General features: G+C 41.7%; 1 protein-coding gene across 3 annotated transcripts in view; it reads left to right on the top strand.

The window, feature by feature from the left end:
* Window positions 1–23,754, top strand: part of CHRM3 (cholinergic receptor muscarinic 3) — a 513,898-nt gene that overhangs the window by 226,326 nt on the left and 263,818 nt on the right. For all 3 annotated transcript variants that reach the window (XM_079900504.1, XM_079900503.1, XM_079900502.1), the window contains one exon: window positions 8,904–8,966. The gene's annotated coding sequence lies outside the window, so the exon portion shown is untranslated. The remainder of the gene's footprint in view (window positions 1–8,903; window positions 8,967–23,754) is intronic.

Genomic DNA, 23,754 nt, shown 5'->3' with positions numbered 1-23,754 from the left:
GAACACTGTTTTTCTTGCCAAAAATCAGATAGACTTACCTATTGATCAGTAGATAGACAGAGATAATATCCAATTACAGTGAGGAAAGTGGGAAACAAATTGCTAAATATTTTTGATAAGTGAATAGCATTTCCTACTAAAATAAATGTGATGATCTTAGGACCTATAAGTTATAGTTTTAGGAATATATAGCTATAAAAATTAACATACATGTACAGAGACAAAGGATCATTATTGCTAAATTGTTTGTAATAGAAAAAAGGAAACAATCCTGTTCTCATAAACAGTAAAAGGAATTGAATAAATTGTGGCACATCCATGCTGAGGTGGGTTCATCAGCTCTTACAAAGCGTGTGTTAGATCCACTGGGATGGATGAGGAATTTGTGCTGTATTGTTTAGTGAGAAGGGAATATGCGTAATAATATAAATGGCAGGATAACAGTAAAGGAAATGCGTAAGTTTGAATGAAAAGTGAAAGCACATGTAATGATAAACATCAAACTGTAAACATTCAAGGGATTAAATTTGGGAGTGAGAATGGGAGGAAGACAAAATCTTTTTTTTCCTTTTATGTAACTAAGTATTGTTTGGTTTATTAAGTGAGCTTAATAAGTGAGTGAGTAATAACTTTATAACTTAGAAAAAAAGAAAAGCGTTTTATTATGTATTGTTATACAGGAATGGTCATTTAATTCTGTTTCTAAGTTGCTAGGCTGCCTAGAATTCAGGCTGACAGAGATTAAGACCTAAGAACAGGAAATGAATGACAGAAGCAGGGTGAACAACACAGCTTCCTGCCCCTGAGGATTCTTCCCACTCTGTTTCCATAGGTTCCTTAGAATTGTAAATAAGCTAGTCTCCTAAACTTACTCACAAGTGCATGTATCAACTCATAAATAACTCTATCTCCACTATGAATAAAAAGGTAGAAAATAATAGTTTTTCTGGATAAAAGGAAAAGTGAAAGTTTGTAACCCATGGCCCCTCTTCTCGCCTCATTTCTACCAGTAATACAGATTAACTACTTTCTGATCACCCTGTCTTACCAGTTTAAGAAATATTATGGTGAATCACATGCAATAAATTACTCTTTCACCCTCTCATTCAGATAATAGGTCTCACAGAATATCCAGTGGTATGAGTTGCCTTCAAATTAATTGTTATGAAAGGAGCTGTGGTTTTGAAATGTGCTTGTTTGTTTTTTATCCTTATACCGAAAGGTGTTAGTTAGCAAACAGGGATATTTCTCTTCTGTCATCATACATGTTCTACTCAAAGGTCATATTTTATTTTAAATCCACCACTTGGAAGACAAGGACAAAATGTAGGAATGGTAGGACTTGGGCTAAGTGATTCTTTAATTCTTTTCAGCTTCAACATTCTATGATTTTATGATTTTAAAGAAAAATAAAAGCCAAACCTACAGATAAAGCTAGACATAATCTTCCAAAGGCTTTTGTTCACTGTAGGACTGAATAGAAAATTGGGAGTGTCTTAGTCTTCTAGGGCTGCTATAGCGAAATACCAGATTAAGCTTAAACTGGAGGCTGATGGGCCAAGATCAAGGTGCCAGCAGCGTTGGTTTCTGGGGAGGGCTCTGTCCTTGGCTTGCAGACAGTGCCTTCTCAGTGTGTCCTCGTGTGGCCTTTCTTCTATGCATGGGGGGTGGCGGTAGAGAGAGAGCAAGAGAGAGCTTGTTCTCGAGAGCACTGGGTATCTCCTCCTCTTCTTATAAAGACACAGTCCTATTGGATGAGGGCCCAACCCTACGACCTTGGGGGTTAGGGCTTCAACTTATTATGACTTTGAGGAAGACACAGTTTAGTCCATAACAGGGAGAAAAATAGGCATAGGATACTGTAGGATACTAAAGTTGTGTATGTTTCACTTTATGCTAAGTTTCTGCTTTCTGAGTTTTCAGTGCATCTTTTAGTAAAAGCAATAAATTGAAGTGACATTTAACTGCCTTTTCCAGCCAGCAGTCATAATCTTTAAAGTCTGATTTTATAAAGTCATGCGTTATTTCATTAAATTGTTAAAATGTCTTTATGGTTAACATTTTATGCAATATATATATATGCATATATCTTTCTAAAGGGTTACATTTAAAACTATCTTTTAAAAAGTTTTACTTTTAAAATAGCTTTAGTGTTGAAAGAGCTGTTTAAACCTCAGTTAGATGTTAAATGTCATCAAGTTTCTGTTCTTTAACTGGCACTGTAGAAATACTAATTAGTTGTTAAATACTTTTTTTTTCAGAATTATAAAACCAATTAAAATATAGAACACAAAACTCACATCTAATTACAGAAAGAACTAACCAACAAGCATTCATATTATTGGTTAAGTTCCTTTCAGTCACTTTTCTGTGTCCACAGAGCAAAAAGTGAAATTACAAAATTTGGGGAATACTCTTCACCCTGTTTTGTGTGTCTAGCTGAAGTTAGCCTCCAACTTTTACCTCAGCAGTACGAGATTAGGTTTGCTCAAAATTGGATTGACAAGCGGTCCTTTTCCATGAATGGGGGTACTGTTTCCTTCTCCCATTAAGACTCTGTCAAAATTGAAATGGAGAACAGTACTTTTCACTTAATTGTCTGTTGATAGTGCCTCGAATTTCTAGAACTCTTGGCCTAATGAGACTTTATAGGAGTCTCAGTATCCACTCCTGCAGGCCTCAGGCTCAGGTTGTGGTAAGAATTGAAAACTAGCAGACTGCGGGTCTCAGGCCTGCCCAGTCTCTGCAGTAAATGAGGAGATTCATCCCCTTCTGTTAGTTTCTGGGAGAACCAACAAGAGATCTGGGGTAGGCCTTGGCAAGAGACAGTTTGTAGTTTATCTTCCCCAAATCCTGGTTTGCTCTCCTCATTCTAATTTAAATGTAGATGCCATCCACCGCCTCGCCAGCATACCTCCTGTGAAGGTAAGGGACTTAATGATCTGATCTGCTCCACCATTACCAGTCCACTCACCCCAAAATACTGAATCTTGCCCACGTTCCCAACCACTGGCTGAGGTCTTGTCTGCTTATATGAACCACCAAGTTGGCTGCCGTCTTGATAACAAGTGTGGAACCTGCCTGGAAGACTTCTGAAACTGTGCTCCCCGTCTGCCAGCCTGGTCCACTGGATCTCATTCTGGGTTTGCAGTGTCTCCTTAGATACTTGTCGACTGAAAAAAATGCACGAGCTAAAAATTGAGGATTACGTTTATTCGGCAGACATACTTAAGCCTAGATGACAGCCTCTGAGGGATTGCTCTGAAGAGGTGAGGGAGGAGCCGGGATACAAAAGAGTTTTTGCAAAATAGCTAGGTAGTCGGAACATCAAAAGATTACTGTTAATTAAAGAAAAACAGACATGTCAAGTTAATGAATTTAGCATTTTTCTATGTATAGGAAGATGCAAGAATCTAGACTCATTGAAACCATTCCTTTGATGTGCATCTTAACTATCTAGGGCCAGTGTCTTGCTTTTCTCCATCCTGAATCCCCTCGGGGTGCACAGTCAGGGGACAGCTGCAGCGGGCTGACGGCTTGATGGCCACAATATCCTTTGTTTACTGTTGTGGCAGGCAACATTGTTTGTCTCCACGCTGAAGTCAGCGGTGATACAATGCTCACTGATTGAAAAAACAAAAAACTCCCAAAGTGGATGATTTTCTTTAGCTCCGGAATGCCATTCCCATTTGCGGTCTCCTCCCGCCCACAGTGTTGTGCTCTCAGGAATGCCCAGGTAGAACCTATCTTAGAACACTTGGTGTCCACCAGGAACTCTCGTTGTGCTGCTCTGAGCAAGGCCTATTGACCAAAACAGCCAAATGACTTCCCAGAATCCTTGTAGTGATTGATGGACCAAAGGAACCTCTCTACTCATTCAGACCAGGAGTTGTGTTCATTTCATAAGCAAGGTGAAGTAAAACAAGGAGGATAGAGAGAGGAGGATAATGGTAAATGGAAAAGCATGAAGCAGCACCAGGTTTTCTCTCGACAATCCCTGTAGAGCTGTGGTTCTACACAGAGCAAGCAAGCATCTGTTTCTTTATCTATAAAATGCGGGTAGCAATAGATAGGGCTGTGATGATGAAATGATTGGGTGTATGTCAAGGGCTTGGAATAGCACCTGGACTATGGAGAGCATTCAGTAAATGTTTGTTGTTGCTATTGTTGTTCCTACTATTATTAAATGGAATTTGAAATGGAAAGGATCTAAGCTAGTTCCTTAACTGGTCAACTTGGAGACAGTTATTTGATCCCTGAGCCGCCTCTGCAAATTGGGAGTAATACCAGTCTGGCACACAGGAAACAACACTTATTCTCTCACCCTCTTTCACCTGCTGTGATTTTTGTTTTCCTTCAGTTACAAAGGAATGAATGAGTTTATTCGTAAGAACTGTTGCATGTTTTCATTAGTTCTGTCTCTCCCTCTCTAGATGGTGTGGATAAAAAAGAGAAGATGGGCTCTGAAGGGAACAAATAAAAATGCAAATCTGAATGAGCAAAGATATTTAGTGAATGCTGTTTTTGGATAAGAACTGAATGCAAACCAGACCTAGCATAATATATACATTTTTGGAACTATATTTATCCTATTCCCATGAAATAGGCTGTCAGGCTCAACTTTGTCAAAGCACTTGTTATCAGATAAGGAGGTTAAAAGACTAAAGATACGTTGTGAAATTAAATAGGGGAATATTCTAGGTCCTCCCTGAGAGTTTGGGGTCTAATTTCCACCAAATACTAGAAGTTATTCTGTCTCTGGCTTTGTTTTCCTCACTATTTGGCTAACTGCATAATTACAACAGTGATCTCTAGAATCGCCAATTATATTTTGATTATGAAACCTTTTGAACCATGTTTACTGGGATTTGGAAGAACCTGTCAGTTATACTGAGAGATCTGAAGCTTACCCCTAAATGAATGTCATGTGCAATTAATTTGCAATAGAGTGAATGTGAAGCTAGGATGAAAGCCAGTTCCCTTGCTGGTTTTCAAAATGAATGCTTTGCTGAATCTAATCTAGAGAAACTTAGATAAACTTCAGGGTGTTCAGTCTTATTTATTGTTCTCCAATTCATTTAGCGAATAAGGTCTTTTTATTAGCAGACACGTTAATGACTGAATGGTGTTCGTTTCTTTTGTCATTAATCGTGCCACTTAATTTTTATTATTGAGAGATATGTATTTGCTTATTTTCAGTTATGTGGATCTCAATATGTAGGCATGTTGGGACACTCTTAATTGTAAATTAGACAAGTGTGTCCTGGATATTTATTAATTTTAATGATAAAACCCATATAACAAAGACATATTGAGCAACTACTAGGTGCAAGACACTTAGTAAGTTACTGTGAAAAGACCGGCACGTGCTTAGTGGAATTCACTGAGCACTTGCCCTTTAAGTCGTTAGATTCGATAAGGAGTCTATGGTGAAAGATGAATTCTAGGCTCACTGGCATGCCCCGTATGGCAGAAAACGTCTATTTGTTAGATAGAGAGGAGAGACAGAAATCAGTATTAAAGAGGCCTCCATATTGGTTTTTGGTAGACTTCCTTGATTATACTTTCTTTATTTTAGACTTTTATGGATTGCATTTTTTTGGCAACAAGGTTGATTTTCCTTGTTTGATGACTTACCCATCACTTCCTCTGGTAGGAATGGGTGTGTTAATACACCGTTGAATTTTCTCCTGAAGTTCCCATTGTAGAGATACTATTTCCTAAGGAGTTGCTTGTATCTAAAAGGAGCAGGGCAATGAGTGGAAAGAGACAGACAGCCTGGATTCAAGTGACCTCTGCTCACTCACACCCTCAGCCTCAGTTTCCCCACGCATAAAGTGAATGGCTCTCATGAAAGAATGGCTCCAGCCACTTCCTTCCTTAGGACACACTTCTCAGACTGGGGCCCCCAAGGGAGAAGCAATCTGAGAGGCCTCGCTTGAGTCAGGTGCCCGCCTTTTGCCAAAAGGAGGAGAGGGTCCCTTGATTGATAGTTCCAGTGCTGGGAGCAGTAGTAGAGGGAGAGGCTCTGGGCGTCGGGGGATGAGTGGTTTTGAGCCAGGAAAGTGGCTGATGTTCCCTGAGATACTGCTTCTCCAGCTGTGAAGGACCAATGACTTTTTTTTCTTTTCTTTTTTCCCAATCCTTTGCAGGTTGATACTTTTTTTAAAAAAGACATGTAAAGTAAAACTCTATCTTTAAATTATTAATCAAACATTTCTCCACCTCTGGGTTTATCCTGTCACAGACTCTCAGAGGAGTTCCTTGCATTCTTGCTGAGGAAATCCCCCTGCACATGCCCCTAGGATCCCTCTACTTCTCACCTCGCAGCCTCTTCTCATCCTCCTGTCATCTGACTTACCCTTCACCTCTCTAGAAACTGCAAAGTCCTCCTTTGAAAAATCCAGTAATATCTTATCAGGTCTCATCCTCAAGTTCTCCTGTAGCACTTACTGTTCCTTCCAGACGGATGCTCTGTCCTCAAGGACATCCCTCACAAGAACACACTTCCCTCCTCCTCTCATGGAACTTGGTGCCTTTTTCCTTCTCTGGATCAACCTTCTAAGAGAGATGCTCTTCTAAGATTCTGGCCCAAATGTCTGGCTCTGTACACTTTAAAATGTGAATATCAGTGTCCAAAGAGGGGTTAGGGCATTTTCTTTAAGATTTGATTATATCCCAAGGTATCTGCAAACAATGTATTTGACAAGGGACTGAAATCCAAAATACATTTTAAAAACTTATACAACTGAATGTCAAAAAAAGAACACCAACAACCCGATTAAAAAATGGACAGAGGCGGTCTTCCCTGGTGGCGCAGTGGTTGAGAGTCCGCCTGTCGATGCAGGGGACATGGGTTCGTGCCCCGGTCCGGGAAGATCCCACATGCCGCGGAGCGGCTGGACCCATGAGCCATGGCCGCTGAGCCTGCGCGTCCGGAGCCTGTGCTCCGCGGCGGGAGAGGCCACAACAGTGAGAGGCCCGTGTACCGCAAAAAATAAAATAAAATAAAATTTAAAAATGGACAGGGCTTCCCTCGTGGCGCAGTGGTTGGGAGTCCGCCTGCCGATGCAGGGGACACGGGTTCGTGCCCCGGTCCGGGAGGGTCCCACATGCTTTAGAGCGGCTGGGCCTGTGAGCCATGGCCGCTGAGCCTGCGCGTCCGGAGCCTGTGCTCCGCAACGGGAGAGGCCACAGCAGTGAGAGGCCTGCGTACCGCAAAAAAAAAAAAAAAAAAAATGGACAGAAGACCTGCAGATACAGTTTTCCAAAGAAGGTATACAGGTGGCCAACAGGCATATGAAAAGATTCTCAACACCACTACTCATAAGGTAAAAGCAAATCAAAACTACAGTGAGATACCACCTCACACCTGTCAGAACGACTGTTATCAAAAAGACAAGGGGCTTCCCTGGTGGCGCAGTGGTTGAGAGTCCGCCTGCCGATGCAGGGGACATGGGTTCGTGCCCCGGTCCGGGAAGATCCCACATGCCGCGGAGCAGCTGGACCCATGAGCCATGGCCGCTGAGCCTACGTGTCTGGGGCCTGTGCTCCGCAACGGGAGAGGCCACAACAGTGAGAGGCCTGCGTACCGCAAAAAAAAAAAAGAAAAACAAGTGTTGGCGAGGATGTGGAGAAAAGGGAGCCCCTCGTACACTGTTGGTGGGAATGTAAATTGGTGCAGTCATTATGGAAAACAGTATGGAGGTTCCTCAAAAAAGTAAAAGTAGAACTACCATATGATTCAGCAATTCTACTTCTGGGTTTTTATATGGAGAAAACAAAAACACTAATTTGAAAAGATATATGCACCCCTATGTTCATTGCAGCATTATTTACAATAACCAAGATACGGCAGCAACTGACGTGTGTATTGATAAACGAATGGATAAAAAGGTGGTATTCTGGAATATTACTCAGCCATAAAAAAGAATAAAATCTTGCCGTTTGTGACAACATAGGTATACCTAGAGGATACTACGCTAAGTGAAATAAGCCAGAGAGAATAAAACAAATACTGTATGATTTCACTTATATGCAAAATGTAAAAACCAAATGGACAAAATAAAACACAAACAGACTCATAGATACAGAGAACAAACTGGTGGTTGCAAGAGGGGAGAGGGATGGGGGAACAGGTGAAATAAGTGAAGGGGATTAAGAGGATCAAACTTCCAATTGTAAAATAAATCAGAATGATGTAATGTACAGCATGGGGAATATGGTCAGTATATTGTAACAACTTTGTATGGTGACAGATGGTCTCTAGATTTATTGCGGTGACCATTTCATAATGTGTACAAATGTCAAATCCCTGTGTTGCACACCTGAAACTAATCTAATATTGTCTGTCAATTATAATTCAATTTATAAAGATTTGATCCTATCTCTGTATGAGAATTGAACTAATCATAAGATAATGGTGTGTATATACTTCCAGTAGTGTCTGGGAGAAGATAGTGGACTGGAACTTCTAAGGGTCATTCCTGTGACTTCTCTTTGAAAGTCAACAGCGCTAAGTCATTTACTGAAAAAGGAAGGCACCATCACTAACATGTAAAATTAAGGGATGAGCAGCTTTTTTTTTTTTCTCTTCTTCTTACTTTATGTCCTTTCACTGTGACTGGAGCTTTGGCAGGTGTGAGGAGTGGAACTACAGAAAGAGCCTTTCATCCGAAGTCAATAGACGTGCTTCTTTTGCCAATAACAGGTGCCTTAACTCTCTGACCACCTGTGTCCTCATCAGTTACAAGAGGCGGTTGGGCACCATGATCTTTGAAGTCACTTTCTAGAAAATTCTGTGATGTTCTTACATTTTTAGAAATCATTGTGTGTAACCTAGTGACTTTCCCTTTTCCAGGGTCCTGGCTTAGTGTAAACCCTATTTTCTTGTTCTCTTCTAGCACCTGTTTTCTGATTAGAGACGAAATACATGACATTCAGAACTTCCACTAAGGTACTGTAAGGTAAGATCTTTTGTTGAGTTGAGTTCTTTGCTTTAAAAAGGGGGCTGATGGCTTGATCTGTGAGCAGAGGTTAATGAAGAATAGGAATTTCTAGGTTGGTGTTTTTCAGTACAATTTATAATTGTTACTCTGTGCATCTTAATATAAATAAGTCATGCTCAACTTTTTGTGTCTCAGTAAAGGTACTTTTTTTTTACTAATTTGTTCATCAGATTCAAAATTACAATGAAGGAATTTGTTGAAATATGAAATAAGTTGATTTTATTTCAAAAACGTATTGTATCTTAACTGTAGTAATGTGAGGGTTTTTAAATAGTGGAAAATGTTTGACGTTTTAGCAAATATAGGACCTTATAGCTTGCCTAATTCATAGCTTAAATATTATCTTTTGATTATTTATATCGCCTTATTTGGAATCCTGTACAAAATCCGATCGTAAGTATGAAGAAAGAGCAACATTGTGAAAAAGCTCAATCCTTTTTAAATGTTATTGTTCATAATACTTTTTCTATTCAGCAGACAGTGCAGATAGCCTACCCAATATACATTCTCCCCTATTCCTTTCTTAAAAATTCCTGAAGTTTTGAAGGACAATAAGACTTCCCAGACTCCTTTGCTGCAGCCACATGACCCGTTTCTGGCTAATGAGTTCTGAGTGATGGGCCCTGGGGAGGGTTTCCCTTCCTGAATTAATTCCCTTCCTGAAATAAAAGAGCAGAGCTTCAAGAGGAGAATATTTTTGGAACATTTTCCTTTGTTATTGCCCCATCTTTCTACCTGAAAAGTCGTTCTAAAATTTGTGGCTGCAGGATCTTAATTTATGAAAGTGACTGAATGATGACACAGAGAAGTCAGTGTCACTGGAAGAAGAATTTATTACTTGCATTTCCCGAGAGAAGGGAGCACTCCATGAAGGGCCATCTGAGGAAGACCAGGTCTGGTCAAGGGGCAGAAAACAGAAATGAGGAGAAAGTCTAGGTCAGTGTCTTTCTTGGGAGTTTCGTCAGGAAAGGAGAGGCAGGGCAGGGTAAACAGATTAGGATTGGCCAGTTAGAATAATGTCGGTGGGCCCTGGGCTGCAAGGGTGGTCTCTGGTTGCCTGGTACTTGGCAGGGTGTTGATTTAGGCAGGGGAAATATTGACTTGGTGTGTGAGTTAGATAAGAAGGTGGATGGGACTATACACTCAGGATTGTTTGGTTTCCATGCAAAAGATGTGCTCCAGGCCAAACCCTTTGCTATTTCTAAGAATTGGCTAGTCTTGGGACGGACAGTTTCTCCCTGGTCAGCAACTTTTAAGATGTCAAAACATCATAAAATACAGAAAATAAAAACATGATTAATACAAAGCACAGCCCCCATCTTGTAATCACAAGGACAAAAGCCACAACCAGGGATATTGGAGCAGAAAGGTAAAAGGAGCTTGACACCTTGATGACACTCTTAAGCTCTAGTGAAGCTACCATTACATTTCCTGTTGTACGAGACAAATAAATCCCTTACACAAGCTTGTTAGGTCTTCTGATACTCGGAGTCAAATGCAGACTTAGCTGATTCTAGCATTCATATCTGGTCATGATGCTAGATAAGTATTTCTATACCTTATTTAGTCTTCACAGTAGTGCCATCCGGGTAAGTATTATGATCCCCATTTTACAGTGAGGAAACTGATGCTTTGAGATGTAACAACTTTGTCCTATGGTAGTAAGTGTCAAAGGCAAGGTTTGAACTTGGACCTGTTAGGTGCCCTTCCCGGTACTCTGCTACGTCAGTGCTGGTCCTGGCATTATGATGCCAGGAGCCTGTACTGTTTTTGTGGCATCATCAGTGCACTAATCCTTTGCATGTCGTTCAATAATACAGAAATTCCACTAGATTATCCATTTATAAAACTAAGTGAACTGGGGCTATTCCATATTTTTAAATAAAAGGAAAGAGGGGCTTCCCTGGTGGTGCAGTGGTTGAGAGTCTGCCTGCCAATGCAGGGGACACGGGTTCGTGCCCCGGTCCGGGAAGATCCCACATGCCGCGGAGCGGCTGGGCCCGTGAGCCATGGCTGCTGAGCCTGCGCGTTCGGAGCCTGTGCTCCGCAACGGGAGAGGTCACAACAGTGAGAGGCCCGCGTATCGCAAAAAAAAAAAAAAAAAAGGGAAAGAGAAAACTCTGGTTTGGGGGAATCAGGATGAATTGAAATTGCCTATGAAAGCAGGTGAAAGAAATACTAATTCCAAGTTTTTTATTTTGCTTTTTGTTCTTTTGAAATAAAAGTTTAGGACTAATGGTCTAAATATGGCCACCAAAACTAAGCTTTTAAGCTACAGTCCTAATATTAAATACTTCCCTTCTAACAGTGTCTATTACTTCACTCAGTAGGCTCAGAAAAAAATGCAGGAAAAAGATAAATTATATAATAAAATTCCTTTCCAAAGAAAGACATGCAAGATATTGAATAAGGTACTGAGCTGAGTCAGGGGAGGAGTGCTGGATAATGGAAAAGTCCCTGGTCTGGAAACTAGGAGATGGGAAATGCAGGTGACAGCCAGCTCTTTGGAGGCTCAAAAAAGCTCCTTCACCTCTCTGGACCTTTGCTCTTTGTGTGTAAATGGAGGGTGTATGATATTCTGATATTCTCTTAATATAAAATAATAACTTACCTTGTTGGATGTCCATTGCTAATGCAGGAAAATGCTGTGTCTACTAAAGTCAACTTTCTTCTTTTTGGCCATTAAACTAAAGAGTTATCAGTTATTTTCCTTTTGCTGTCCTTTATTTCAAATACATCCTGAAATTCTTAATTTCTTTCTGTATCTTCTGTTACAACCCTGCTCCAAGTCATCATTCTCTCTTGCCAGGACAACTGTGTAAGCTTCCTGGTGGTCTCCTGGCTTCTATTCTTGCCACACCAAAATCCCTTCTGTGTGCAAGACCAGTGTCTGGGGAAACTAGATCAGAGCTTGTTATTCTCCTGAGACCTGCTCAAAACCCTTCAACTCCTTTCTCTGCATTTAGAGTAGAACCCAAACACATGACCACGTCTTACCTATCTGATACAATCAGGCTTCTACTTGTGCCTTTTCTCCCTGCTTCCTCAACACCAGTGGCCCTGTCTTTCATTCTGTTCCTTTGTGTTCTTGTCTCCCTAGGGCCCTGGCACGGCAGTCCCCTGGCTTGCAAGGTTCTGTCCCTGAAGTTTCCCATTGAGATCTCAGCTGCAAATCTTCCCTAACCACTGTCTCTAAATGAGAACTATTCCAAGTTTAATTCCATTTAAAAACTAGAAGTTTTAGGGACTTCCCGGGTAGTCCAGTGGCTGAGACTCCGTGCTTGCAGTGCAGCAGACCCGGGTTCAATCCCTGGTCAGGGAACTAGACCCCGCATGCTGCAACAAAGATCCCGTGTGCTGCAACTAAGACCCGACGCAGCCAAATAAATAAATAAAGTATTAAAAAAAAAAAACTTAGAAGTTTTATTTTTAAGGCATATTAAAATACCCCCATATGGAAAAAGTACTTATTTGTATAGCTTAAGGGATTTAGGCAAGACATGAAGAATTCCGACATGTGTTTATGGTTTGTTGTATGGTCTAAGCTCCTTGAGGGCAGGGCCTCTCTGGTCTCTTTTCCTCACTGCCTGAACCGCAATACCTATAAAGATGCCTGTTCCCTGCAAGAAGCTTAGTAAATATTTATTGAATGTAGAGTCAAAAAATTCCTTAGGCAAAATATCCCAAAAGAAATTAAACAGTGCTTATAGATGCCCCCGATGGGTTTATTGCTCTAGACCGGAAAGAAAAAAAAAAAGATGAAAAAACAAATTCTGAGAACAGGGACAGACAACAGTGCACACAGAAAATAGCAGTAAATCCTTGGGAGGGACCACTTTTGGTATTGGCACTAGTGGCATTTCTGATCTATGGTGATGGGTGACAGAGCCCAATTCTTTGGAACTTACGTAGATTTATTAGTTAAGCCTGGCACATAGATGATTGGAAATGTTTGTTGAATGAAGGCCCAAAAGAATGAAATAATAAATTATCGAACTACTAAGAGCAAAGCTGCCTTTCTTTCCAGTGGCCAACATAATATTCCCATGATGCCAATATTTAGTCCCTGTTAGTAACAGACATTCCAAATACAGTGAGTGTGAAAAATGTTCCATGAAACTGAGTTCAATTACTGTGCTAGGCTTCTCCCTTAGAGAGCTTCAGAGTTAATTCCATCTTCCAAGTCAGTTGTCACAGGGACGATCCAGGATGGCACACCATGCAAATGTATTAAAATGCTGATGGGAAAACGGAAGCTCGAAAAATGTCTTATCTGTCAATTAAATGATGTAGCCTCGTGGTTAGATTACAGTAATTCGGGGGGTTTTTGTTTTCTGCCAGTTGAGATTTGACAGCTGTTTATAAAATATTTACGTTCTGATTTCAGTCACATTGACAGCACTTTTGGATCTTTGGAAGATGATAATTATATGTTAGGAAAATGTTTTAAAAAGTTTGAAGCTGATCTGTTGAGGGGGAAAATCTGTTTTAAAAATTGTACAAAGGAAGGAAATCCACTTTATAAAAGGATATACTTCCAATAAAAGTCAGAAATAATAGACATTTGTGACCTAAAGACACACCTCATGTGATGGGAAGGAGTATCCTTCTCCACTCTGCCTATTTTGGCTCCCTTAGCTTTTTTTAACTCTGGCTAACTGGGTATATGCTTCTCACCTTTTTTCACTTAATTAGGTATGTGTGATATTTGTGTGGTAGGTACTTGGGTAAATTAGATAGGATTTGGGGGCATCCATATGGAATTTCGTGAACAAAATTTCAATACATATACTTTGTGTTAAAAGAAGAGAAAATAACAAAACAGAAACAGACTCATTGATGCAGAGAACAGACTTGTGGTTGCCGAGGGCGACGGGGGGTGGGGAAGAGATGGATTGGGAGTTTGGGATTAGCAGATGTAAACTATTATATATGGGATGGATAAGCAACTGTATAGCACAGGGAACTATATGCAATATCCTGTGATAAACCATAATGGAAAAGAATATGAAAAAGAATGTGTATATATGTATCCCTGAATCCCTTTGCTGTACAGCAGAAATTAACACAACATTGTAAATCAATTATACTTCAATAAAATAAGTTTTAGAAAAAGAAGAAGAGAAAAGAAAAAGTATTGGGAAGAAAACTAAGTATTGAATTTCCAAATAAAATGTTTTCAAATGTTTTAATGAAAAGCGTAAACTCACAAATAACTTTTTCTTATGAGGTATTATGTTAGAAACGCTGACTTGTAATTTCCAATCAGTGATCTCTCCAAAGTCTTGATACCTGCTATTTGTGGGATGCTTTGTAAGAACAAGGAGATGATAAAAAGTTTAAAACCTATTTTATAGCCATTCAGAAGGTTCCTGGAATTGAAATTATACCTAGAGAATCTGATGACTATTACTTTCTTTCATTGACAACTGTAATGTTGAAATTTCTTAGAATAAGGCAAGTGATTCTGGAATCCAGCCTAACATGTTAGTATCAAATATTTAAAATTTTCGTAGAAAGCATATATTCTTTTGTAGCCATCACCCTGCCCATAGCTTGGACCCCACTAGATGTGTATATCAGCTCTAAATGGACAGAAGTGGGCTCAACCCTGTCTAAAGGGACCAGGAGCAAAAGTATAATTGGAGGCCCTGGACCCGCCCTCCTTCCCACCCCTGGCGCTTTCCCGCTCCTCCAGGGCCTTATGTGGACACTCAGCCTGGAAGTCCAACCCACCCCTCCCCACTGTGTCACAGGTGTCTCTTGACCACCTGCTGGGTCCTGGATGCAAGGGAGGATGTATCTTGTGAAAACACCACTGTATACCCTAGAAATGAGCAGACTTGGGCCTGTGGGCAAGGGATTCTGGGGACCTGAGTATGAAGCCTGGTCTAAAAGGAACCCAGCTCCCCTTGGGCATGTCCCTCGGAAAGGATGAGGGCCAGAGCGGGTCCTCTGATGCAGTGCTTCTCAAATGCAAATGTGTGTACAGTCACCTGTGCAAATACAGATCCTGATTCCCAAGGGCTCAGGTGGGCCTCCGCTTTTGCATTTCTGCGCCGCACCCAGCTGCTGCCGTCAGTGACTGCGCTCTGAGAAGCAAGACTGTAATGCACAAACCGAGGCAGGGGTCCCTTGCCTGGGTGTCCGGGAGGTACTGGACAGAAGTACCAGCTTTAGGTAAAGACAAAGATGTGGGCCTGCCATGGAGAGCTGTTCTCTCCAGGACCCCCCAGCCCGGATCCTGTCCACATGGTCCTCCTCCCTGTTCTGCCCCAGGCCCCTTGGCAACCTGTCCCTCCACTCCCTCCATCTGCTCACAGCCCCTGGTCCCTGAGGGGCGGCAGCTCACTCTCTGTCTGGACACTGAACTTGCCGTCCGGGTGGCAGAGCCCACCTCCTCTGTGCTCAGAGCATCTCGGAGGAGCAGCAGGTACTGGGAATCCCCATTGTCCTTGCAGCCTGCAAGACCTGAGGCTCAGCACAGACCCGGCTCAGCCACACCTGCCTCTGAGGATTGGGCCCCATGCCCAAAACCTGCTGGCCACACGGGGGTCTCAGGGCACCAGTGTGAATCTTACACACCAGGGTACTGCTGCCCAACACGTGGAATGCCCCACAATTAGGCTTAAGAAGGCACTGTAAGTGAAGGTAGTAAGTCTAATAGCTCTCTAGCAAGATTTTAATACATTACACGGAAATAGATGAAAAAGCAAATGCATTGTCAGAAATGAACCAATTGAAAGCAATCCATTTAAAAAAAATACTTAGGGGCTTCCCTGGTGGCGCAGTGGTTGAGGGTCCACCTGCCGATGCGGGGGACACGGGTTCGTGCCCTGGTCCGGGAGGATCCCACATGCCGCGGAGCGGCTGGGCCTGTGAGCCATGGCCGCTGAGCCTGCGCGTCCGGAGCCTGTGCTCTGTAACGGGAGAGGCCACAACAGTGAGAGGCCCATGTACCACAAAAACAAAAACAAAAACTTAAATTCTCAGTGGAACATTTGAACTAAAAGGAAAAGAAAATCCAGATCAGGAACAAAATAAAGCAGAAAGTCACAGATCGTATTTTTAAATAAAAGGATCATTTGTTTGTTATGCTATACACAAATAAAATGCGAAAAAAATCAAAATAAGTTGATCAGATGATCAAAATATATCACAGAGTAGCATTTAAGACACAGAACAAAGAACCCACAAAAATAGTATCAGAATATGGAAATAAAATATATCTTAGGGGATAACTAAAAATTATAACGAGAGTAGCTGTAGAAAACTAAGAGTGATAGGTAAAGTAATAGAGATAATTTATTTCATAAAAATCCAAATTTGGAGTTCGTAGATGATACTTTTTAACTAAAAGAAGGTTTTAGACACAGTTTCATAACATGAATAAATTAAATTACATTCTAAGAGAAATGAGGAAGCTCATAGGCTTACAGTGAAAATCATAGAAAAGAATGTGAAAATGAGAGGCACAGTCTTCACAGGAAACAACATGCAGCATGCATGCAGGTATAAGAAGAAATAAATCCAAAGCACATATAAGAATGCCTTGAAAAAAAAAAGATCTCATAATGTGATAAAAGGCAAAAGCTGTGGAAGTGCTATATTTACATTCCAGCATATTATAGGGGGAAAAAAGAAAATTCAATTTACACAGTTTCTTATTATTCTGAGATTGCAAATTCTGTCCAGTTTCCTTTCAGCAAAATACTTATTCAATTCTTGCTGTATGTTCCTGAGATGAAATTTCAGATGATCTGTGCTAACACTTTAATACACAGCTTCTCTCTTGAAGAGCTTGCAGTCCAATTTTGATGACAAGGTACATACACACAGTTTTTAGTAAGTGTTAAAATATAAGACCAGATTTAAATAATGTGACCAAGTTGTTTAAATACCGAACAGATTATGACCCCATAGTTGTCATGGATTGTATCTTTAGCATGTTTATATTCTTGATACTTTTCACAGTGATAAACATATATAACTTTTGGAAAATGTTCATGATGTGTTGATGACCTGCCAAGGTAGAATAAAAGATAACATTTTTATATGGCCTCAAGGGCATGGAGACCCCTCTATAAGAAGAGGGTGACATATTACGAGGTTTCAGGAAAAGTAGGGTTTATAGGGGCAGAAAAAAAGAAACAACCCAGTAGGCATTGCAAAGGATCACAGGTATAGGGCAGAATGTTACAGCCTCAGGACCTGGCTTGTGTGGAGGCAGGGTGGCGCTCTAAGAACAGGGCAAAGTGGGTAAGACCAAAAGGAGAATAATTATATTTCTAAAGGAGCTTGGAATTTCATTTGAAAATAACAGAATACACTGAAAGAGTAGGAGCAGGGGAATAACACGAGGAAAATTAACTGGGCAACACTCTGTGGAAATAGATTGAAAGCGGGAAGATACATTGATAACTTTTTCAGGAAAAAGGAGATTCGAGACAAAAGAGGAAACTTCCAGCAGGAGGAAAGAATAGACTCAAAAGACAGCATGAGACAGTCTGGCCCTGAGTCCTTCCTACATCCGTTTTGTGTTTGCTGCCTCTTGGGTCTTCGCACTTTCTGGTTCTTTGGAAGATTTGCCTCTCATATGTAAATGGAAAATGGGCTCAAGTCGCAAAGAAAAAGCAAACAACACCCCTGCCTAGGTTTTCTTTTGATTCCTGTGTCTCCCTCCTTCTCTTTCTCCCGTCTTCCATGACCCTGTTCTTTCCTTCAGTTTCCTCATGTTCCCAGAACTCCTCAAACAGCTGCAGTTTGGCCTCTGATTCCACCACTTCTCTGGAACGGCAGTTGCCAAAATGAGAAAGATCCCCTGGTTGATAAACACCAAGAATTTTTGAGTCCCAGCTTTCTTGACTGCTCTGCAAAATTTGTTACCAATGACCTTTTTGAAATTCCCTCTTTCCTTGTATTCCAAGGAACTTTCCTCTGCTTGAATCTCCTGGTACTCTTTTCCCCTCATTGTCTTTCTTTCTCCCTCCCTCTTTTCCTTCCTTTCTGTTTCTTTCTTCTGTCTATTGCTTAAGTACAAATCCCCTTCCCTGCCCCTGCCAGAATTCTGTTTAGAATTCTTTTCTGCCTAATTCACTTAACTTCCAGGCTTAAGCTATGACCTTTAGCCCAGTGACTCAGATCTCTGCCCCCAGCCTAGACGTCTTTCCCTAGTCCACATCTGTGCATCCAGCTGGACCACTGTAGCTGGACTTTCACCCCAGACCCCCAGTCACAATGGCGGAACTGAATTGCTTTGTTCCTCATGCCCCTCCCCACTTCTCCATATCTCTGTCCTAGCCTTCTGTGCATCATACAGGAGCAACCCAGAAACTGAATACATCCCTTTACCTTTCTGAAATCAAAGTCTCATTATCATTCAACTTGAGCCTCTTCCTAGCTGTCTGACCTTCAGCATTACTTAACTTCTGTGTCTCTCAGTTTTCTTATTTATAAAATGGAAAAAAAATAATAGCACTTGCCTCACAGGAGTGTTGTGAAGATAATAAATGGCACATTGTAAGCTCTCAGTAAATATTAACTATTTTATTGTTTGAAGTAAGCAGACTCCCCTTGACTTGAAAAAAACAAAACTAGTTTTCTTAGTGTGTGATTTGGTTTTTGCCTAATTCTCGAGCTTTGTTTCCCACCATTTCCTAACTTCCACCCTGATTTCTTTTTTTTTTTTTTTTTTGTGGTACGCGGGCCTCTCACTGTTGTGGCCTCTCCCGTTGCGGAGCACAGGCTCCGGACGCGCAGGCTCAGCGGCCATGGCTCACGGGCCCAGCCGCTCCGCGGCATGTGGGATCTTCCCGGACCGGGACACGAACCCACGTCCCCTGCATCGGCGGGCGGACTCTCAACCACTGCGCCACCAGGGAAGCCCCCCACCCTGATTTCTACCCTTACAAAAAGATGCTCTAACAGGCCATGCTCTGCCCCTCCGTCTCCCAAGTTCACTGGTGCCTCTTCCCGTTACTGGATCATGACTTAGCCATGATAATTTCCACTGATCTTCAAAGTGTGTGTGGGATATCTCTTCCTGCCCTTTTCTCCCCAAGTGTAAACTAGTTTTTCCTCCATGTGCTCCTGGAGAGCCATTATCTTAGAGATCGTTCATGCTGCATTACCACTGTGTGTGCATCTCTGTGCTGCCAGCTTCTTAGGGGTAGAGGACGCACTATTTATCTTTAGGTAGGAGTGGTTTTGAGAGGAAGTGTAACCATAGGGCGTGGACAACGAAAGAGAAGAAGCAGTAGCATGCATCAATTGTACACCTAGATGTGGCCCTGAATACAGCCAGCCGTCTTTCCTCCTCCATTTGAGCCTGAGGTAGCTGAAAAGGGGGAAGTTTGAAGAGCAGAAAACAAAAGGCAACATGATGCTATCAAGGTAAATCTAAAAGATGTGAGGGGAAAAAATGGAAGCCAGTTGGTAGACTGTTCACAATGGGTTAGAGATTCCGTGAGTCACAATGGAAGGGACTCACACAGGGGCGGCTGGCAGGAGAGGAGAGCTCATGCTGACCTGGTGGTAAATCTGTATGAAATCTTCTGGAGCAAGATTTCAGTCTCAAGAATGAGGAAAGGACGAGACTGATAACATAAATTTGTGATATATAGGAACTTGAGCTGTAACATTGGCATATACGCACAGTTTTAATGAGTCACAGTATTTTTTGTTATGAGATGTGTGTGTGTGTGTGTGTGTGTGGTACCCTGTATAAGAGCATACTACCTATACATTTTAATATATTTTGATAATAAGAGTAGTACAGTGTTTATCATAGAAATATTGGCAGCCAGAGAAATAAAAGTCTGATATGAAGCGGTGGTGAGGAAATGGAGGTAGGTGGTATAGACGACTTTGTAGGCAAGGTTGACCTTGAGAGGCAGCAGAAACGTCGTGCAGTAGTGGTGTGGTCCAGGTAGAAGATGCAGGACCTGGGACCAAGTGAGGCTTTCTGAAGCTGGGAGACTGTATAGCCTGTTTGTAAAATGATGGAAATAATTGAGAAAGGAAGGATAAACTGACAGCGAATGGGAGAGCGGGGCACTTCAGGAGTAAAGACCTTGAGTGGGTGAGAACAGTGGGCCGGGTTGGCCCTGGATAGGTGCAGGGGCACAGATGCCAGTGGGTAGACAGATGATGATGGTCAGAAAGGGAAGCAAGTATCAAATTATTATTACTTTCCCCGTGCTGCTTTGAGTTCAAATAATGCACAGATTTAAACCTGTCCTTTGGACTGAGAAGGATAGCTCTGAAGAAAGTAAGCCGTGTGCACAGTGACCGACTTTAGGGCCTTTGTTTTTGGACAGACCTTTGTCTCCCGGCTCCGCCACTCTCCTTCAGCTGTGGGACCCTCATCAGGTTAGCTGATGGTGGGTAAGAGCCCAGGCTCCGGACTGGACTCCAATGCTGGGATCCTGGCTCCATCACGAACTGTCTGTGTCAACTTGGATCAAGCACTTGGCCCTTTCTGCCTGGGTGCTTCTTGTGTAAAAGTGGAGATTTAAGATGACCCTACCCAAAGGCAGGATAAGTGACAAGTGAGAACACTGTAAATTTTGTAGAGCATATGTATTTCTAGTCAATGTTAGTGGTTATTACTTCACTCTCTAAGCTTTCATTTCCATCTGTAAAATGGGGTAGATAATAGACCTGCCACATGTGATTGTTGTGAGAGTAAAAAAGACATTACATGCAAGGTTCTCAGCATTACAGCAAGTGAGTGTAACGAGAAAAAGGATGTGAGTGAGGGTCAGGGGTGGCTCCACTGGACAGCCAGAGATTGGGAACTTTTGAATGAAGACTGGGAGAGAGAAGATGACTTGTGATTTGAAGGCAAAGGTTTTAAAACTTCACTTGTAACAGAATGGAAGCCAATTAAAGCCTGATGATGTGGCCAAAGACACAAAGCCCTTCCTTTGAAGCTGATAAATTTAATAAAAATTGATTCATTTTCACTTCACTAAAGATGAGGGGAGATTGTGTGTGTGCATGGGCACATTTTAGAATGAATATCTGCAGAGGCTGAGTTATTGGAATGAGATTTTTTTTTTTTTTTTTTTTTCCTGCGGTACGCGGGCCTCTCACTGTTGTGGCCTCTCCCGTTGCGGAGCAACAGGCTCCGGACGCACAGGCTCAGCGGCCATGGCTCACGGGCGCAGCCACTCCGCGGCATGTGGGATCTTCCCGGACCGGGGCACGAACCCGTGTCCCCTGCATCGGCAGGCGGACTCTCAACCACTGCGCCACCAGGGAAGCCCTGGAATGAGATTTTATATTGAGAAGTGACATTAATTACCACATTATATCAGAGCATCTGAACAAGTACACTAAAATAGTTAAAAATAAGTAAGCTAAATTTATTTAATTAAATTACTGGGTTTTATAGCATCATGCACGTAATATAAAAATAGTGTAATAAAATATATATACATTATGTTTTGATTTCCAAATGGAACAAAGGATCACGAGGGCAAACCTAGCATAGTGCCTGGTGTACCGTAGCGGCCGGACAGTGATGGGTGGATAAATGGATGAATAAATCCCACATTTGCAACTCCTGTGACTTACATTGGACCTCTCCATCTTAGAAAAAAATAGCTAACACATTCTATTTGTTTCTTTACAAACAAGTGCAATACAAAGTGATGCTTAATGATGGAAATCTAGATAATTAGGGACTTTTATATGAGTTGCTGTGTCACGTCAAAGAGCAAAGCAGGGCATTATGAAATAGATGTAAGGTAAGTGTAGATAGGATTGTGTTCCAGACAAAATGATACCATTAAGTATCATCTGAAATAATGTCTTTTGTGCTTCAAGATGAAAATATTCTTATGAGAAAACAAGGAAGGGAAGAGTTAAAGCTGGAAGCAATGGAGCATAGCACAAGGAACAGTGAGGGGCATTCAGAGAAGCTTGAACGGTAGGCTTGGCTAAGGCAGTCAGGATCCTCTCTCCTTCCCTCTTTCCCCGCCCCCAGCTAGTCCCCAGAATTGGAACATCAGTGACTTGAGTTGCTCACTCTAACACTGTCTCAGGGGAGTATAAAGAAACTGGTACTTAAAGTGTGGTCTCCGGACCATCAGCCTCAGCATCATCTGGGAACTTCTTGCAAATGCAGAGTCTTAGCACCCCGGCAGCCCTACTGAATCGGAATCTGCAGTTAACAAGTTCTGCAGGTGATTCACATTAAATCACAGATTAAAATTTGAAAAGTGTTGGCATAGAGATGAGAAGTGTGGGCTTTAATGCACATTGATCTGGATTCAAATCCCCATTCCACCAGTGACTGATATGGCCATTCCCCCTTGGACAGGAAGAGAGAAGGTGGACTCTGGTTGCATATGGGGAGGAGAGGAAATTGGTTCCCTCTTCAGAGACAGAGGCCTCTGCATGTAGATCCCAGAAAGTCTATAGTTGAAAAATGATCTAGACTTAAAAGGGATAAGCGTTTTGCTCTTTACCTACATAGCAGCAGAAAATGAGACACATATACTTAAAGAGTAAGACAAAATTAAACAAGTAGGCATCGAGGAAAGTTTCTAAGGAGGAATTAGAGGAAGGACTGCATCTGGTTGTATGTCAGCAGGGCTTCTGAGACAGAAGGTGTTTATGGTTGGCCTTGGGGGAGAGAGACTCCTGAGAGGGAGTTGCAGTGCAGTCTTCTTGGAGGGAGTAGCATGAGGAAAAACAGAGCCAGAAAAGCCTGAAGCACATAAAGGAAGGATTTAAAAAAAAAATCTACTTGGAAACTCCAGATTACAGCGGGGTGGAAAGAAAAAATGAATGGTACGGGTAGGTGTGGATCAGATTTTGAAGGACCTTGTTTGCTCAATTCCTAATTTCTCGTTGATGGCTAGTCATTTATTATTTTGGAGGTGGGAATTGTCACGACCAGGGATGTGTCTCAGAACATTTATCTGGCATCCAAGTGGGAGTTGCTTTAAATCAGGAATGAGTAGGGAGACTAACTCAGCAGATATTTTGTGGCCCAGGAAAAGTAATAAGACCCTGAGCTGAATTTGTAACGCTGGGAATGGAAAGGAAAGAACAGTTTGCAACAAATGCCTTTCTAACAGGTTTAAGTTGACTCTTTCATGTCAGCAAGAAACCTCAATGTTAGAGGAAAATAAAAATGATTCACCTCATAGTGGGTGTCGTTCTTGCCAAGCTCCATCTCTCGGTATATTTTTTAAAGTTAGTGTGAGTAGATGTGCAGATACACTAGTTACTTATTCTATTTTTATGTCCCTGTGCAGGCAAAGAGAAAAAGGAAGCATTCTATTCATGTGTCATACTCTGAGACTTATGGTAGTTTGCTAATAATATGTTCTATTGTCTTGGTCTCAAAAGGCATTCAAGGGCTGAACCAAGTATAGTAAGGTCTCCCAGACCCCACTGATTACACAGCTGCAAAATTTGTAGCCTAAATGTCAAGCTGCCCTAGTATTTTTGCAGGCCAAAACACCAAGCAAAGTCAAGTCAAATTGTTTCTTGTTTTTCTTGAAACTTTGCAGGATCTAACAATAGAGGTCAAGTCTGGCTCAGAAACTTTAGTCCCTTCTTTAACCTCCTGGATTGTTGGCTGAGCCTGGTTTTTTCCATCTGTTGAATGAGGGATAGTCATACTTTCATCTATTCCTGCCTTTCTAAGAAAGGCTTTTTGAGCTCCTTGGTTTCAAGATGTTTTCATAGAGTTGAAAATTAAATATACTTCAGATGTCCTCCCACACGT

Source organism: Stenella coeruleoalba (genome assembly GCF_951394435.1).
Source record: "Stenella coeruleoalba genome assembly, chromosome: 16".
In the NCBI taxonomy this organism is placed as follows: Eukaryota; Metazoa; Chordata; class Mammalia; order Artiodactyla; family Delphinidae; genus Stenella; species Stenella coeruleoalba.
This window is presented reverse-complemented; position numbering and strand designations above follow the sequence as displayed.